The sequence below is a fragment of the Panthera pardus genome, unplaced genomic scaffold, assembly GCF_024362965.1.
Source record: "Panthera pardus isolate Hobbes unplaced genomic scaffold, ASM2436296v1 HiC_scaffold_27, whole genome shotgun sequence".
Taxonomy (NCBI): domain Eukaryota; kingdom Metazoa; phylum Chordata; class Mammalia; order Carnivora; family Felidae; genus Panthera; species Panthera pardus.
In genome coordinates, this window is record NW_026526843.1 from 46,689,155 (window position 1) to 46,709,631 (window position 20,477).

General features: G+C 38.6%; 1 pseudogene; it reads left to right on the forward strand.

The window, feature by feature from the left end:
- Positions 1-12,314, forward strand: part of LOC109258832 (interferon-stimulated 20 kDa exonuclease-like 2) — a 35,463-nt pseudogene extending 23,149 nt beyond the window's left edge.
- The last annotated feature ends 8,163 nt before the right edge of the window (positions 12,315-20,477 follow it).

A 20,477-nucleotide genomic window follows, 5' to 3' on the forward strand; every position in this document is an offset into this window, starting at 1 on the left:
AATGCCTTTTTCCTTCCCCAGTTCAGGGAAGTTCTCAGCTATTATTTCTTCAAGTACCCCTTCAGCACCTTTCCCTCTCTCTTCCTCCTCTGGGATACCAATTATGCGTATATTATTTCTTTTTAGTGTATCACTTAGTTCTCTAATTTTCCCCTCATACTCCTGGATTTTTTTTATCTCTCTTTCTCTCAGCTTCCTCTTTTTCCATAACTTTATCTTCTAGTTCACCTATTCTCTCCTCTGCCTCTTCAGTCTGAGCCGTCATCATTTCCATTTTGTTTTGCATTTCGTTTAAAGCGTTTTTCTGCTCCTCCTGACTTTTCCTTAGACCCTTGATCTCTGTAGCAAGAGATTCTCTGTTGCCCTCTATATTGTTTTCAAGCCCAGTGATTAATTTTATGACTATTATTCTAAATTCACTTTCTGTTATATTATTTAAATCCTTTTTGATCAGGTCATTAGCTGTTGTTATTTCCTGGAGATTCTTTTGAGGGGAATTTTTCCGTTTGGTCATTTTGGATAGTCCCTGGAGTGGTGAGGACCTGCAGGGCACTTCCCCTGTGCTGTGGTGTATAACTGGAGTTGGTGGGTGGGGCCGCAGTCAGACCTGATGTCTGCCTCCAGCCCACCGCTGGGACTGCAGTCAGACTGGTGTGTGCCTTCTCTTCCCCTCTCCTAGGGGTGGGATTCACTGTGGGGTGGCGTGGCCCGTCTGGGCTACTTGCACACTGCCAGGCTTGTGGTGCTGGGGATCTGGCGTATTAGCTGGGGTGGGTAGGCAAGGTGCATGGGGGCAGGAGGGGCAGGCTTAGCTTGCTTCTCCTTAGGTGATCCACTTCAGGAGGGGCCCTGTGGCAGTGGGAGGGAGTCAGACCCGCTGCCGGAGGGTTGGCTCCGCAGAAGCACTGCATTGGGTGTTTGCACGGAGCAAGCAAGTTCCCTGGCAGGAACTGGTTTCCTTTGGGATTTCGGCTGGGGGATGGGCGAGGGAGATGGCGCTGGCGAGCGCCTTTGTTCCCTGCCAAGCTGAGCTGTGTCGTCTGGGGCTCAACAACTCTCCCTCCCGTTGTCCTCTAGCCCTCCCATTCTCTGAGCAGAGCTGTTAGCTTATAACCTCCAGGTGTCAAGTCCCGCTTGCTCTGGGACACACTCCGTCCACTCCCTCCGGCCTCTCAGCTTTTGCCAGCCAGACTCGTGGCCTCTACTTGGCTGGCGGGCCACCCCTCCACCCCGGCTCCCTCCCACCAGTCCGTGGAGCGCACACCGCCTTGCCGCCCTTCCTGCCCTTTTCCGTGGGCCTCTCGTCTGCACTTGGCTCCAGAGACTCCGTTCTGCTAGTCTTCTGGCGGTTTTCTGGGTTAGTTAGGCAGGTTTAGGTGGAATCTAAGTGATCAGCAGGATGCGCGGTGAGCCCAGCGTCCTCCTAAGCTGCCATCTTTGGAACCAAATTGTTCTCTGTTTAATCGCACTCTTCAGAGGTAACAATTGTTAACAGATTGGTATAAATTCAGAATTTTAATATGCATATATAAACATATACAGTTAGATATATAAATTATTTTGGTTTATATAAATTTGATGGTATTTTATATACTTTTCTATGTTTTCTAATCTATCAATATAATATGAATAGTTTCCAACATAAATACATATATAATTCCCTCACTTCATGATTCCATAGTATCCCATTTTCAGTCTATTTAACCATTCCCCCATTAACAGAAATTTCATTTATTTCAGTTTTTTTCTATATGAATTATGCTACAACAAATGTGTTGTATGACACAAGGTTCTTTTTGGTAACATAAATAATTAGAAATGGAAATCCTGGGTCAAAATGTCTACATATTTAAATGTTCGTAGATTGTCAAATTTCTTTTTACAAAAGCTGTACCAATTTAAACTCTACCAATGTCTAAGAGGGCTTGTTTCCTATAACCCTTACCAATACAGGGTGTTTAAATCCTGTAATTTTTTGCCAGTTTGAAAAGTTTTTTTTTTTCCAGTTCAGTGTTGTTTTAATGTGTATTTCATTCACAGTTGGTGAGGCAGAGCATCTTTCCATATGTTTGATGACCATTTATGTTCTTTCTCTTGCAGGACCTATTTCCATCAGAAATTGCAGAGGGAAAACAATCCAGCTTTTGTGACAGAGCTCTGGTAATGAAAAAGGTGTGTCTCCTATACTTACTCTGAAAAAGCAAAAGATACTTCTTTTCATTAGAAGTACATATATGCTTTTTTAAATGATAAAGACTAAAAGGAAAGTAAAATGTGTCACTCTGAAAGATACACAGATAGGCTTCATAGTGTATTTCAGAGACACTAAAGCAATTGAATAGAGGAAAACAGAGAAATGGATTGCTGAGGAAGCTGGCAGTGTACTTCTAGCCATCTATCCACTTGTTCATTTTTTGAAAACCATTCAATAAATATTTTTGAGCACTTATCATATGCTAATCACTGGGTATCTGGTGGTGAGCAAGGATCCTAGTTTCTGAAGTAAGATTGACTGGTTTTGAATTTTGGCTCCATCTCTTACACTGTGATCATGTGTGAGTTGTTTAATGTCCTTGTGCTACAGTTACCTCATCTGTAGAATGGGTATAACAATAGTATGTACTGCATAGGGATGTTGACAGGATTAAATGAGATTAATGCAAGTAAAGTTCTATGCACAGAGTAAGCTCCTAACAAGAGTTATATTTACAATTCTTGACAAATGGATTTTTACTTCCTACCCAAAATCAACTATAGAGAGAGAAGCCGGAGGGAAACATAGATTCCAGGAAAAATATCAACCACTATGGCAATACCACTGTGAGAAGTCCCTGGAGAAACTGAAAACGGCCTCGAACTGATGTGTGTAGAAGTTAGATGGTTGTAGCTTGGTGCAACGGATGATCAGAGGTATTGGTGATGGGATAGGGCAGAACAAAACTTCTAGAGCTCTGTTCCTTATGATCCCTTGTATATCCTTAGTATAATTTCCGCTTACCTCATTCACTGCAGAAATCAGCTGCAATAGACCAAACTGCCTGTATCAGCAGGCTCATGAGTAGATAGGCAATGCAAAAGTCTTACTGGAGTGACTTGATGGAAATAAGGATGGACTAACCAGTTGCCATCTGACATTCATTCCTCCACCTCTCCCCCTCCAAACTCTTTGATCTGGTGGTTTGCAACTCAAGGCAACTAACAAGAAGAGTTGCCTCATAAGGTGCCACAATGAAGGAGTAACAGTAGTTCTGTGGTATCTGGGACTCTTCACTAGGACTGAACTAGAGCCTGGCCCTTGATCCTTGACCCTTTTTTGATATACATTTATTAGATGCAGTAGCTGATACCCCAGGAAATAAGAATAAGCATACTTAAACCTCTGAGAAGGATGGATGACTACTATAGAAAAGGACAACAAATTGAAAATATATACCATTCAATTCAGAATTACTGGAATAGATGGGCTAATAATTTAAAATATACAAGGTAAATATATTTAAAGATTTAAGGTAATAAATTAGTAATATGAAATAAAATAATTTTAAAGGATCAAATGGAAAATATTAGCCATAAAACATATATTTATGTACATATTTACCATTTCTGACACTCTTCATTCCTTTGTGTAGACCTCAATTTCCATTTCATAACATTTTACTTCAGCCTAAAAACAATCCCTTGTCATTTCTTTTTAAATATATTTTTATTATGGAATAGATTTAGATTTATAAAAAATTGCAAAGATGGTACAGAGAGTTTACATATACCTTGCATTCTGTTTCCCCTACTGTTAATATCTTATGTTAGTATGGTACATTTCTCACAACTAATGAACCAATATTGATACATTATTGTTAACTAAAATCCATACTTTTTTTGATTTCCTTAGTTTTTAACCTCATTTCTTTTTTCATTTCTAGAAACACATCCAAGATACCACATTACACTTAGTTATCATGTCTCTTTAGGCTCCTCTTGGCTATGATGGTTACTCAGACTTTCTTTATTCTTGATGACCTTGACAATTTTGAGGAATACTGGTCGGGTATTTTGTAGATTGTCCTCCATTTGGGTATGTAGGATGTTTTATTCATGATTAGACTGGGTTATATGCTCTTGGGAGGAAGACACAAAGTTCACCTCTCATCACATCCTATCATGTGTACATGCTATCAGCATGATTTATCACTGATGATATTAACCTTGATATTTGTCTGAAGCAGTGTTTGTTAGATTTCTCCACTCTAAAGTTACTCTTTCTCCTCTTTTTCCATACTGTTCTCTTTGGAATGGAGTTATTTTGTGCAACCCACATTTGAGGAGTGGAATTTATGCTCTACCTCCTCGAACAGAGACAATACCTAATTTATTTGAATTTATAATATATAGGAGGTTTATTATGGGTATATTATCCTCTATTTGTTTACTAAATCTTTTATTTATACCAATATGGATTTATGGATATTTGTTTTATAATTTGGGTTATAATCTAATACTAATTTATTTTCTTTTTCACATAATTCCAACTTTGGCCACTGGGAGCTCTTTCAGTTGATTGCTGTGTCTCTTTGACATGACCCTATCATTTTTTCTTTTTTTAACACTTCCTTACTTTCTGGTATTACAAGATGCTCCCAGCTCATCTTGTCTACTCCCATCTGCAGCCTTAGAGTCTGCCATTTCTACAAAGAGTCCTTGTTTCTTTTATTGCAGAATGATATTAGAAACCAAGATCTGGGCACTGGGTCTAATATTTCCTTTTGTGCAGGTTTGCTGGTGACAAATTCTCTCAGCTTTCATTTGCCTGGCAAAGTTATTCCTTTGGTCTTTATTTTTGAAGTTTCTCCCCCCTTGGATATAGAATTCGTTTCCAGGTTATATTCTTTCTGAAAAGAAGTCAGTATTCATTCTTATCTTTATTCCCTTATATATAAGGTATTCTTTTTCTTCCTCTAACTGCATTTAGGATTTTCCTGTATCAGTTTTCAGCATATTGATTATGGTATGCCTATACATGTTTTTCTTTGACTTTATACTGCTTAGTCTTGTGGAATTTTGGGGGTCTGTGAATTCACAGTTATAAAATTGGAAAACTTTCAGCCATTATTTCTTCAAGTATTTTCTCTGAACCTTCCATTCTGGGACTCCAATTGCTTATAGGTTACACTATTTGATATTGACCCACATGCCACTGAGGCTGTGCTCATCTTTTCTCACATTTTTTCTCCTTCTATTTACAAAAATTTTTTTTAATAGAGAAAGAGAAAGGAGAAAGAGAGAGGAGACATAGTGCAAGCAGGGGAGGGGAAGAAAGAGAGGAAGACACAGAATCCAAAGCAGGCTCCAGGCTCTGAGCTGTGAGCACAGAACATGACATGGGGCTTGAATGCATGGACTGTGAGATCATGATCTGAGCCAAAGTCAGACACTTAACTGACTGAGCTACCCAGGCGCCCCTCATTTTTTTCTTCTTCTTGGGCTTCGATTTGGGTAGTTCCCACTGCTATGTCCTCAAATTTACTCATTTTCCACAGTGTCTAATTTGCTGTCAATCATACCCAGTGAAATTTCCATTTCAAATATTGTATAGCCACCTCTAACACTTTCATTTGGTTCTTTCTTATACTTTCCATTTCTTTCCTAATTACTTCAATATTTTACTTTAACCTTTGACACTTCTTTAAGCTTTAACCTTAATATTTTAAGAGTTATTCTAAATTTTTGCCTGCTAATTCCATCCTCTCTGTCATTTCTGTGTCTTTTTATGTTGCCTGATATTTCTCCGGGTTATAGGTCATATTTTCCTGCTTCTTCATTTGTTTAGTAGTTTTTTTAATTGGTTGCTGGATATTGTGAAAGTTTTATTGTTGAGAGCCTGGATTTTACTTTTATTTTAGAGAATGTTGAATTTTGTTTTGGGAAGCAGTTAAGTCAGTTTCATATCAGCTTCAAATTTTCAAGGATTGTTGATAAGTTTTGTTATGGTAGGCCTAGGATAGCCTTTGTTGAAGGGCTAGACTAGCCCACACTAAAGTGTCATCATCCTGGGGTCTCTACTTAAATTTCTTGATTCTCAACATTTGTCTGCTATGGCTGGCTGGAAATCAATCATTCCCTAGTCGTGTATGAGCTCTAGGAATTGTTCATTCCCCAGGAGTTGTTCTTTGCCCATTCTCATAGGAATTTTGCTTTATGCATGCAGAGCTCAGTACGTATCAAAGATTCAAGGGTGTTGCTAAGCCAATTTGTAGAGTTCTTTCTTTGCATAGCTCTCTCCTCTCCACTTCTCTGTTCCACTAATTGTAGCTGCCTCAGCCTCCCTGAATTCTGATCTCTGACTCTTCAAATCAGCAAGATCACTATGTTGTGCTTGGACTTTCCATCCCTATGCTGTTGTCCAGAAATTGCCTGTAGGCAGTAAGGTGAGACAATCATAGAGATTATCTCATTTTTTCCCCTTCTTTCAAAAATTGCAGTCTTGCACTGCCTGTTGTCTATTGTCTGAAAACACTTGTCTCCTATATTTTGTTCAGTTTTCTAGTCATTTATGGTAAGAAGACAAGACCGTGCCAGTTTATCTGTCATGAATGTAAGTGGAAATTCTATTCATAAAAAAATATAATAATTGAAATTAAAAAATATGACTGATGAAGTTAATACCAGTATAAATTTAGCTAAGGAACAAATTAGTGAGTTAAATATAAAATTGAAGAACTTTCCCAGAAGGTAGCAGGAAAAAGTAAAGAGATAGAAAATATAAAAGAAAAGCTGTAGGATATGGAAGATGGAAGTAAAATTCCAACATCAAATAAAAGCAGTCCAAGAAATAGAGAAAATAAAAAATAGGGAGAGGTAACTACCTTAAGAAACAAGGGATCAAGTGGGATTCATTCCTGGGATGCAGGGCTGGTTCAACATTTGCAAATCAATCAATGTGATGCATCACATTAATAAAAGAAAAGATAAGGACCATATGATCCTGTCAATCGATGCAGAAAAGGCCTTTGACAAAATTCATAACCCTTTCTTAATAAAAACGCTTGAGAAAGTCTGGATAGAAGGAACATACTTAAACATCATAAAAGCCATTTATGAAAAGCCCACAGCTAACATCATCCTCAATGGGGAAAAACTGAGAGCTTTTTCCCTAAGATCAGGAACATGACAGGGATGCCCACTCTCACCGCTGTTGTTTAACATAGTGTTGGAAGTTCTAGCATCAGCAATCAGACAACAAAAGGAAATCAAAGGCATCAAAATTGGCAAAGATGAGGTCAAGCTTTCACTTTTTGCAGATGACGTGATACTATACATGGAAAATCCGATAGACTCCACCAAAAGTCTACTAGAACTGATACATGAATTCAGCAAAGTCACAGGATACAAAATCAATGTAGGGAAATCAGTTGCATTCTTTAACAATGAAGCAACAGAAAGACAAATAAAGAAACTGATCCCATTCACAATCGCACCAAGAAGCATAAAATACCTAGGAATAAATCTAACCAAAGATGTAAAAGATCTGTATGCTGAAAACTACAGAAAGCTTAAGAAGGTAATTGAAGAAGATATAAAGAAAGGGAAAGACATTCCCTGCTCATGGATTGGAAGAATAAATATTGTCAAAATGTAAATACTACCCAAAGCTATCTACACATTCAACGCAATCCCAATCAAAATTGTACCAGCATTCTTCTCAAAACTAGAACAAGCAATCCTAAAATTCATATGGAACCACAAAAGGCCCCAAATAGCCAAAGTAATTTTGAAGAAGAAGACCAAAGCAGGAGGCATCACAATCCCAGACTTTAGCCTCTACTACAAAGCTGTCATCATCAAGACAGCATGGTATTGGCATAAAAACAGACACATAGACCAATGGAATAGAATAGAAACCCCAGAACTAGACCCACAAATGTATGGCCAACTCATCTTTGACAAAGCAGGAAAGAACATCCAATGGAAAAAAGACAGTCTCTTTAACAAATGGTGCTGGGAGAACTGGACAGCAACATGCAGAAGGTTGAAACTAGACCACTTTCTCACACCATTCACAAAAATAAATTCAAAATGGATAAAGGACCTGAATGTGAGACAGGAAACCATCAAAACCCTAGAGGAGAAAGCAGGAAAAGACCTCTCTGACCTTAGCTGCAGCAATCTCTTACTCGACACATCCCCAAAGACAAGGGAATTAAAAGCAAAAGTGAATTACTGGGACCTTATGAAGATAAAAATCTTCTGCACAGCAAAGGAAACAACCAACAAAACTAAAAGGCAACCAACGGAATGGGAAAAGATATTTGCAAATGACATATCGGATAAAGCGCTAGTATCCAAAATCTATAAAGAGCTCACCAAACTCCACACCCGAAAAACAAATAACCCAGTGAAGAAATGGGGAGATAACATGAATAGACACTTCTCTAAAGAAGACATCCGGATGGCCAACAGGCACATGGAAAGATGCTCAACGTCGTTCCTCATCAGGGAAATACAAATCAAAACCACACTCAGATATCACCTCACGCCAGTCAGAGTGGCCAAAATGAACAAATCAGGAAACTATAGCTGCTGGAGAGGATGTGGAGAAACGCGAACCCTCTTGCACTGTTGGTGGGAATGGAAATTGGTGCAGCCACTCTGGAAAGCAGTGTGGAGGTTCCTCAGAAAATTAAAAATAGACCTACCCTATGACCCAGCAATAGCACTGCTAGGAATTTACCCGAGGGATACAGGAGTACTGATGCATAGGGGCACTTGTACCCCAATGTTTATAGCAGCACTCTCAACAATAGCCAAATTATGGAAAGAGCCTAAATGTCCATCAACTGATGAATGGATAAAGAAATTGTGGTTTATATACACAATGGAGTACTACATGGCAGTGAGAAAGAATGAAATATGGCCCTTTGTAGCAACGTGGATGGAACTGGAGAGTGTGATGCTAAGTGAAATAAGCCATACAGAGAAAGACAGATACCATATGTTTTCACTCTTATGTGGATCCTGAGAAACTTAACAGAAACCCATGGGGGAGGGGAAGAAAAAAAAAAGAGGTTAGAGTGGGAGAGAGCCAAAGCATAAGAGACTCTTAAAAACTGAGAACAATCTGAGGGTTGATGGGGGGTGGGAGGGAGGGGAGGGTGGGTGATGGGTATTGAGGAGGGCACCTTTTGGGATGATCACTGGGTGTTGTATGGAAACCAATTTGACAATAAATTTCATATATTGAAAAAAAAAAGAATAAGAAAAATAAAAGGCTTTATTTTACTTAAAAAAAAAAAAGAAATAAGGGACAAATTATGGAAAGGGCCCAAATGTCCATCAACTGATGAATGGATAAAGAAGATGTGGTTTATATATACAATGGAACACTACTTGGCAATGAGAAAGAATGAAATCTTGCCATTTGCAACAATGTGGATGGAACTGGAGGATATTTTGCTAAGTGAAATAAGTCAGTCAGAGAAAGATATCATATGTTTTCATTCATATGTGGAATTTGAGAAACTTAACAAAAGAGCATGGGTAATGGAAGGGGAAAAATAGTTTCAAACAGAGAGGGAGACAAACTGTAAGATACTCTTAAATACAGAGAACAAACTGAGGGTTGATGGGGCCCGGGATGGGGAGGGGAAATGGGTGATGGGCATTGAGGAGGACACTTGTTGGGACGAGCACTGGGTGTTGTATGTAAACGATGAATCATGGGAATCTACTCCTGAAGCCCAGAGAACACTGTATACACTGTATGTTAGTTAACTTGACAATAAATTATATTAAAAAAAGAAATAATGGAGATAAATGTTTTGGAATTGAAGAATAATGAGAGACTTCATGTAGTAAAGAGTCATAGAGAGTCAAACAGGAGAGAAAAGGAAAACTTATACTAGATACTCTATAATAAACATTAAGAGAATCAAAGAGAAAATTCTAAAAGTGTCCTGAAAGAACAAATGGTGCACCTACAAAGGAACAAGAATCAGGTTGATCTCAGACTTCTCAATAGCAGCATTAGATGTAAGAAGAAAATAAATTATCATTGGGGAGATTAATAGGTGAGCGTCACAGAGAAAAAGGCTGGGAGAGAGGAGAAACCAGAGGAAGAACTGAATTAATTGGTAATTGATCAAAGGCTTCCACAGCTATAGTTTAATGGTACAAAAGGTCTTGTGCATATCTTCCAGAAGAGAAAATTAGTCATGATTTTTCCCCACTGGATCATCTTTCTTTTCTGGAGTTAAAAGGAATATTTTCATCTTGTATTTGTATTACATTTTATACAGTTAAAATTATGTTAATATTCATTACCACATTTAAACTTTTTTGGAACAGAAAGCTCGAATGTTACTGTGTTCAAGTAGTGTTGTTTGCCTTATTGTGTAGACCAGAAAGTTGAGACCCATTTTAAAGTTATGCCATGAATTGCTCACAGAGCCAAACCTAGACCCCTACATTTCTAACTCCCACATTTATGCTGTTTCTTCAGCATAATGAAGGAGCATGAAAACTTTGGAGAGCCGGGTGGATTGTGAACTGATTTGTCCAATGGACCTTGCTTGGAAAGGCCTTTTGGCTGGGAGTGGGAATTCTTAGATGAAAAGGTAATTGTGTCACTCATGAGAAGGCTGTATTTGGCTTATATAACATGATTGTCCTAAGCTCTGAGATATGATCGGATAATGAAAAAAACAGCTCTTTTCCCACTTGGAGTTCTTATTAGTCATTTATGTGGATAAAGTTTTATTGGGATACTTATTGTAAATGTGACATACATGAAGAGTGGTTGAAATTGCATTTTTAGAGCATAAATGTATGATAATGAATTTCATGGCAACTCATACAAATCTCCTTGTCTTAAAAGCTACCAGCAGGAGAGACATAACTGTCAGAGAAATGACAGAAAGAAACCTCTCTTATAATTTTTTCTTCTTAAATATGAAATGTCTCTTTCCCATGGAGCTCATAAAGGCCTTTCATGTTATCAGCTATACATGAACATTCTTTTTACCAACTACCCTAAGGTTCTAAAAGTCCTAGTGAAGGAACAAAAAAGAGCATAATAATTCTCAGAAACTGGCTGAGCACTACAATCTCAACATCTCCTAATTAGAGGGAAATGGAATCACGAATGCAGCAGTGTGTCAGACCTAAGACTTGTCTCCTCTTTGGTAGAGTTATGAGCTTCAGAAAACCTGTTCCATCAGTGTAGAATGTGTTCTCCTGATTTTGTAACTATGCTTTCATTTGTGTCTCCATTTGAAAGATGTACTCTGTGAGAATCTGGAAACCCCTGTCTCCCCACTAGACACACATGCATATACACTCCCTCTCTAGTAGAACCTTCATGCTATGAAAGCACAGTCCTTGCACAGACCATTGAAAATGAAAATAGAAATAAGGGTGGATGGAGTCTGAATTGTATGTTAGGACATTTCGGAGCCCTATGTATCAAATTATAAACAAAGCAAATGAAGAACCTGATCTGATAGTGAAGTCCAAAATGGGAGTTCCAGAGTGCTCTTCCAAAGATTATGAGCCACTCAACTTGCCTCTAGAAGTAAGGACCCCAGAAGAACCCTACTCAGAAGAATGCTCTACGGAACTCTACCCAATCTCATTCAGAGAATAAATGCTCTGGAGCATCCTAGAAGATGCCAAAGAAGATGATGGCAATTGACTGTGAGATGGTGGGCACAGGACCCCAGGGGCATATAAGTTCTTTGGCCTGATGTAGCACTGTCAACTACCACGGAGATGTGCTTTATGATGAGTACATCCTTCCCCCCTGCCACATCGTGGACTACCGGACAAGATAGAGTGGCATCTGGAAGCAGTGCATGATGAATGATACACCCTTTAAGATCACTCAGAACCAGATCTTGAAGATACTCTCAGGAAACATAGTGGTGGGGCATCCCATTCACAACTTCAAAGCCCTTTAGTACTTCCACACTACATCCCTCACCTGCAACACCTCCCATATCCTCCCAACCCTCAAACGGAAGGTTGACTGCCTGGAGAATGCTACCATGTCTCTGAAGCATCTCACCAAGAAGCTTCTGAAATGGGACATCCAGATTGGGAAAAGTGGACATTCCTCTGTGGAAGACGCTCAAGTCACCATGAAGTTGTATGAGTTGGCTGAAGTCGGGTGGGAACAGCCTGCCCCAGAATCCCCTGAAAGACTAGTGGCAATGGGGACGCTGGTGATGTGGGAAGGCAGAAGCAGCACTGCACCCAGGAGAAACAGGGCCTTCGACCAGTGGACAGCTCTACCAGCTCCACCTCTTTGCAAACTCGAGTTGTGAGGGAGAGAGAGCTTCCACCCAGACTTAATATCGATTGAAATTTCACCTCAGGTGTTGTGTTCTGTGTCTGGTTAAATATCCCGTGGAAGGTGGAAGGCTCCATGTCAGAATCAGCCCTATACTGTTTATATCTTAAATGGCGCTAACTACAGGTCCCAGGGTGCTTTGCTCCAGTTGGGCCTTTTGACTTTCAAGTGGCAGGGCATACTGAGAAATGTAGTTTCTCAAACTATCTTATCACTAGAGTGGCCACATGTCCCATTTTATGCCTTTTGTTCTCAAGTAATTAGTACCCTTTCTCTCTCAAAAATACCCTGGTTGGATGATCACATCCTGTTTCACAGACTCTGCTTTTGGCTCAGTCTCCACCTAATCCGTGTTGGGATATCACCTATTCTTCCCACCTTGATTTCCAGAGGATCCACACCCTCATGAAGTTCAGTTCTCCTTCAGGTTACAAGGCAGTAGAGATAAGAGAGCATGACTTGGAAATCAATTTTTCTGATTTAGGAAAGCAGTCTCTTTCCTAAAGTAATACAGGATTTATTTAATTTACATCCTACTTGGTAGGTTAAAAAAAATTTAAAGTGTTTTCATGGTTTTTAGTCTTTTACTTTGCCAAACCAAACCTTTAAAAACTCAAAGTATTCCCTTGATAAATTTTTATAATGGAAAAAAATAAAATAAAATGGAGCTACAAATGTAAAAGGTAATTAAAATGGGCCAAAGAAAATGAGCCATATGCACAGGTGAGTCTGAAAATCTTTTAGGAATAGCTAATATTTATGTTAATACCCTTTGTAATTTTAAGTTTTGAATTTCATCCTGCTTTACACTTGAGGCAGTGTTTTTTATTCCAGTAGGGATCCTTTGGGTATATAATTTATTACTGGATTCAAAAGAAAATGTAAAACTCTTGCGGAGTCTGGTCTAGCACCAGCTGAATTTTGTATCTTCCTTTTTAGGCCCCAGTGTTGCTTACTTGAGTTCTAGGCTAGATTGCCTTTGGTAAAACAGTGTAGTTGACCAAGTTAGTTTTTGGACACCCTCTCCCCCTCCCCCACCCCCCAGCTTCCTTACTCTGTCCGGATTTTCTCTTTGTGTTATCTGCCCTCCTCCTCTTCCCCACCTCTTCTCCTCCTTCCCTGATTCCAGTACTGTCTGTTCTCTTTCTTCCTTCCTATTAAAATCTGCTCAGAGGAGTCACTGTAATATTAATCATTTATGACTTCGTATGGATTTAAATCAACTTTCTTCCCCATCACAGAGAGCATTTTTCTAAGCTTATCTCCAATTATGGAATTAAATACTGTCTCTTATTAAATAGATTTCAGGCATCCAGCTTGTGGGGAAGGTAGATTTTTGGCAACCAGACCTTAGGCATCTCAGAAATTTATGGATGATTGTACCACCCCAAATACTTAACAGTGGCTGGTATACCTAGTAGTAGTTCAATGAGAATTTGCTAATTGTATAAGTGGGTATCCACTCCTCCTACCAATAAGGTTTTGGCTGTTAGGCCTTTTTTTTTTTTTGGCTTTTCAATGTGTCCAGATTGATATTGTGGGGCTTGGGCACATTGTGGATCCTGATATTACACTGGAGTTTGATAATGAAGAAGGTTGCAATATTTGAGAAGATTGAATCTTGAAGGATAATTCAATGAGCAGTGACAGGACAGAATCACAAAGTTAAACAGACATATATGAATCTTCCAGAATTGAAAACTGTCGAAATTGCTGCAAGATTAGATCATATTAGTCATTTGCTATAAACCTGCTCCAGCTGTACCTTCAAAGAAGAGTTTATTTCCTGACTGTCAGTCAACTGTGGCCTGATTAGAGGGAGCAGGATCTGGGGAGGTCAGAGTCTGGGTTCTGGAGTCATTTCTGATGAGTTTTTCTTTTGCCTAAAACACACCAGGGAAAGTAAATGCAGGTGGAGAAGAGATTTACATTTTTCCTCCGTATTGCTCACATGAAACTTATATTTCCATTTAAAATCTTTTCAGAGAAAGCTCTTGGAAAAATTGACCCCTGAAGCAAGCACTATTTAGAGTTTGGGATATGGCTTTCTGGCAAGGTGTAGGTTTGAATGTGATTAGCAGACAAGCCTTGGGCTGGGCCTCTTGGCTTCTGCTAGCTGGCATTCATCCATACACCACCCAGCCTTCTCTGTTTCCCCTGCTGCTAGAAATGTCCCTGCTACAGTTAAGACATTCTCCAATACATTCTCAAGCCCTCCTTAATTGTCATCTTAGAGTGGCCCATGATCTATGCACATAAATCAATCATTGTAATTTTCCCTAAGACATCCTGTGAAGAGGAAGTGGTGGTTGACCTGGATGATAATATTTCTGCTTTAATCACCAAGCCTATCTTATTGATGTAAGGGCAATTTCTACCAGGTTTGGGGGAGGAAAGGAGAAAAATAAAGGTACTTTGTTCTTCCCTTGACAGGGGTAATTGCCTCAACTGCTAGGCAACTTTTCATTCATGACCTCTTACACTCCCATTCCTAAGAAACCCTTGAGCTGCTCTCTATTTTAGCCTCATATTGTTTTTCAATAGGTTAAGGTTACAACTGTTAATAAGCTTGGGCTTTTGCTTCAGGGCTGTCAAACTAGCCCCTTTCAAGTCTGCAAAATTTGCTTAGCAATTAAAAAGATATGAAATCTCATATATTCATGTAAGTATCTCTCCCTTTCATGTTTTTGCCTGGATATAACTGGAGATGTTTTTTAACCACAAGTTTATCATTAGGTAGAAAATGTAATTATTGAGGGGAGGGCAAGATGCTTCTAGTGACTTGTCTAAAGAATCTCTTTAACTAATTGCAGCTTCTCTCAAATTAGAGCAAGAATTGTAATGATTCTGAACAATATGGGGGCAGTACAATAACATCAGGAAAAATTTTAGAATAACATCAATGCCCTAATAAGTAGTTTCTGCTGTGAAAGCTTATAAGCACTTTATTCAAGTCTTATTTGGAAATATAAAAGTCATTGCATTCTAGGCTCAGGAAGGCAAAATGATAATGGTGAACAATCTTAAAGATCTTTCAGTAAGAAGAAGGCTTACTGGAATGTCTAAGAATCTTGCAGCATCATTTGAAATAAAATTTCATTTAATGTACTTCAAAATCTCATTCCAGTGAGCTTCAAACAAGTTTCCAAGTGACTAATACAATTTTCTTTAACCAATACCTTTAGTTAACCAAACCATTTCTTAAATTATATTTTTGCAGGAAGAGGTGTATCAAAAGATCATCATGTTCTACTCTTTAAAAAAATGGCCATTTACAGTATATTGTGAGTTCACTATGGGTTAAACACAATCTCTTAAGCCTTTTATAGCTACATCACTAGTCTTGGCTGATGCCATAGATGGTGGAAAGATGACTCCCAGACCCAGTAATATCTTCAATCTTTAAATATTAAATTTTGTTCACTAATGTAACTTATTATACTGTACTCACTAAGATACGAAATTGGACTCAGAGGATTTCTAGCCATAGATTTTGAAAAATAATAGGGTGTCATGTTAACCCCAATGTACCCAGACAAAAAACAGCCACAATATTTTATTCTCAGACCCAGTGAAAAAAGGATTGGGAATGATGGTGTGTCATTGTATTAACAGCAGCCAAAATGACTGCCAATGATTTGGAAATGGTTTTGTTTTATAGTAAATTTGTGGTACTAGAAATTGATCTGGGGTGTTTGTTGTTATTCACTATGTGCATCTACCCAGACCAGTGGGTGACCTTAACATGGTAAGTGCTTAAAAATTTTTTTTGTCTAAATAGAAGAATGAATGTATATGCCATATATATATTTAAGATATTAAACCTATTTTTGTTGCCAGTTGCTCCTGATAATCTGTTGCCTTTTTGTCTTGTACTCCTACTCATTGAATCAATTGAATTTACTGCTCCAGGTAAGATATAACCTGGAACAAATGTATCATTGCTCATTTCTGAGTTTCAAACTGTAATTTTTTTAGTTCATTGTGAGACAATAGTTTCAAAATCCAGGCTTTGATGAGTTACATACCAAGAGAAAAATGTGGTGTGAAAATAGTAGGTCACCATCAGCTATTGTGTAGAGAGGATGGGGGATACTAACCTAAGGGAAGTTCCTGCCACTCAGAAAACCAAACCATTTTTGGTACTCAGAGGAGTTTGGAAATATATTTGGGGAGGAATGTGCTTACACTTAAGGTACTCATCTGACAATCTGGGCCACAAAAGGGGCTAGTATTGCTTTTCCTGTTTATAGCTCTTGAAAGGGATCAATCACATGGTGCCGTGTATCAACACAGAGTAGCCATTGAGTAGAAGTGCGCACCATAACATAATAAAGCAAAGAGAGGTCTTGGGATAGTGTACCTGGTCCTGAAGGACTATGAAAGAGATCTTAAGTTGTCATGTGCCCTGGTGGGGAATGTAAAAGTATAGAAGGGATAGGTGGCTAGAAGAGGACTGGGGTTAGAATAAGAAGATGCTGAGTGCAGGAACCTTACCATCAGAAAAATGGCAAGGTTCATGGTCATTAGCAGTGACTACCAACATGATTCCTCAAAAGCCAGGTGGCCGTAAGACACTATGCGGTGGTCATTTATGCAAAACTCACAACGATCAGGGATAGTTAGAGGCAAACTCAGCAGAAGTCAGAGAGGAACCAGAGACCAACATGCAATACAGAGGATCCTTCTCCAGTGCAATGAGGTTATATAAACTTTCTTCTGCACCCCAATGCCATCTTGAGGAAGGGGAAGGGATTTTAATAGAGGCAGCCCTAATAACTTTGAACTTTAAATTGAATGAATATTAATCTGACAGATACTGGGAGAATTAAGGTTCCAAAACAAGATGAAGTCAGATATAGAACATTAAGTTGATTTTTTTGGAATTGAGTCATCGTGTAAATTTGTACTTCCTCTAACAAATGCATTCTCCAATTCATTACAGACTAAGGCAAGACTCATTTAACTTTCCAACTCAGCACTAAGTTTTCCTTCTTATTTTTTTGCAAGTCTTCCTTCATATCTATTTTTTCCAGCTCTATTGAGGTATAATTAGCAAATAAAAAATATATACATTTAAGGTATACAATGCAATGATTTGATATATGTATACATTGTGAAATGATTACCACAATCAAGCTAATTAACACATCCACCACCTCACATAATTACTTGTTTATGTGAAACACTTAAGATCTACTTTTTAAGCAAATTTCAAGCATACAATACAATATCATTAACCATGCTGTGTATATGCAGTCACCATGCTGTATATTAGATCTACAGAACTTATTAACCTTGTAACTGAAATTTTGTGCCTTTTCACCAACATCTCCCATTTACCACACCTCCCAGTCCTTGGCAACCACCATTTCTCTGTGAGCAACCACCATTTTTCTGTACTTCTGTGAGCTCAAAAGTCTAATTTTTAATATATTTACTCTAAGAAAAGTATAAAAGGGAATGAAATGACAAGAAGTTCTCTATTATTTTTTTTTAAATTTTTGATGAAATATAGTTTAATTGACACAATTTAAAAAAACAATAATTAAATATCATGAAGAATATTTTTTTTTGTTTTCTATCTTTTTTTTTCTTTTTTTTTTTCTTTTTTAATATATGAAATTTACTGTCAAATTGGTTTCCATACAACACCCAGTGCTCATCCCAAAAGGTGCCCTCCTCAATACCCATCACCCACCCTGCCCTCCCTCCCACCCTGCCCTCCCTCCCACCCCCCATCAACCCTCAGTTTGTTCTCAGTTTTTAACAGTCTCTAATGCTTTGGCTCTCTCCCACTCTAACCTCTTTTTTTTTTTTTTTCCTTCCCCTCCCCCATGGGTTTCTGTTATGTTTCTCAGGATCCACATAAGAGTGAAACCATATGGTATCTGTCTTTCTCTGTATGGCTTATTTCACTTAGCATCACACTCTCCAGTTCCATCCATGTTGCTACAAAAGGCCATATTTCATTTTTTCTCATTGCCACGTAGTATTCCATTGTGTATATAAACCACAATTTCTTTATCCATTCATCAGTTGATGGACATTTAGGCTCTTTCCATAATTTGGCTATTGTTGAGAGTGCCACTATAAACATTGGGGTACAGGTGCCCCTATGCATCAGTACTCCTGTATCCCTTGGATAAATTCCTAGCAGTGCTATTGCTGGGTCATAGGGTAGGTCTATTTTTAATTTTCTGAGGAACCTCCACACTGCTTTCCAGAGCGGCTGCACCAATTTGCATTCCCACCAACAGTGCAAGAGGGTTCCTGTTTCTCCACATCCTCTCCAGCATCTATAGTCTCCTGATTTCTTCATTTTGGCCACTCTGACTGGCGTGAGGTGGTATCTGAGTGTGGTTTTGATTTGTATTTCCCTGATAAGGAGCGACGTTGAACATCTTTTCATGTGCCTGTTGGCCATCCGGATGTCTTCTTTAGAGAAGTGTCTATTCATGTTTTCTGCCCATTTCTTCACTGGGTTATTTGTTTTTCGGGTGTGGAGTTTGATGAGCTCTTTATAGATTTTGGATACTAGCCCTTTGTCCGATGTGTCATTTGCAAATATCTTTTCCCATTCCGTTGGTTGCCTTTTAGTTTTGTTGGTTGTTTCCTTTGCTGTGCAGAAGATTTTTATCTTCATAAGGTCCCAGTAATTCACTTTTGCTTTTAATTCCCTTGCCTTTGGGGATGTGCCGAGTAAGAGATTGCTACGGCTGAGGTCAGAGAGGTCTTTTCCTGCTTTCTCCTCTAAGGTTTTGATGGTTTCCTGTCTCACATTCAGGTCCTTTATCCATTTTGAGTTTATTTTTGTGAATGGTGTGAGAAAGTGGTCTAGTTTCAACCTTCTGCATGTTGCTGTCCAGTTCTCCCAGCACCATTTGTTAAAGAGACTGTCTTTTTTCCATTGGATGTTCTTTCCTGCTTTGTCAAAGATGAGTTGGCCATACGTTTGTGGGTCTAGTTCTGGGGTTTCTATTCTATTCCATTGGTCTATGTGTCTGTTTTTATGCCAATACCATGCTGACTTGATGATGACAGCTTTGTAGTAGAGGCTAAAGTCTGGGATTGTGATGCCTCCTGCTTTGGTCTTCTTCTTCAAAATTACTTTGGCTATTCGGGGCCTTTTGTGGTTCCATATGAATTTTAGGATTGCTTGTTCTGGTTTCGAGAAGAATGCTGGTGCAATTTTGATTGGGATTGCATTGAATGTGTAGATAGCTTTGGGTAGTATTGACATTTTGACAATATTTATTCTTCCAATCCATGAGCAGGGAATGTCTTTCCATTTCTTTATATCTTCTTCAATTACCTGCATAAGCTTTCTATAGTTTTCAGCATACAGATCTTTTACATCTTTGGTTAGATTTATTCCTAGGTATTTTATGCTTCTTGGTGCAATTGTGAATGGGATCAGTTTCTTCATTTGTCTTTCTGTTGCTTCATTGTTAGTGTATAAGAATGCAACTGATTTCTGCACATTGATTTTGTATCCTGCAACTTTGCTGAATTCATGTATCAGTTCTAGCAGACTTTTGGTGGAGTCTATCGGATTTTCCATGTATAATATCATGTCATCTGCAAAAAACGAAAGCTTGACTTCATCTTTGCCAATTTTGATGCCTTTGATTTCCTTTTGTTGTCTGATTGCTGATGCTAGAACTTCCAGCACTATATTAAACAGCAGCGGTGACAGTGGGCATCCCTGTCGTGTTCCTGATCTCAGGGAAAAAGCTCTCAGTTTTTCCCCGTTGAGGATGATGTTAGCTGTGGGCTTTTCATAAATGGCCTTTATGATCTTTAAGTATGTTCCTTCTATCCCGACTTTCTCAAGGGTTTTTATTAAGAAAGGGTGCTGGATTTTGTCAAAGGCCTTTTCTGCATCGATTGACAGGATCATATGGTTCTTCTCTTTTTTTTTGTTAATGTGATGTATCACGTTGATCGATTTGCGAATGTTGAACCAGCCCTGCATCCCAGGAATGAATCCCACTTGATCATGGTGAATAATTCTTTTTATATGCTGTTGAATTCGATTTGCTAGTATCTTATTAAGAATTTTTGCATCCATATTCATCAGGGATATTGGCCTGTAGTTCTCTTTTTTTACTGGGTCTCTGTCTGGTTTAGGAAT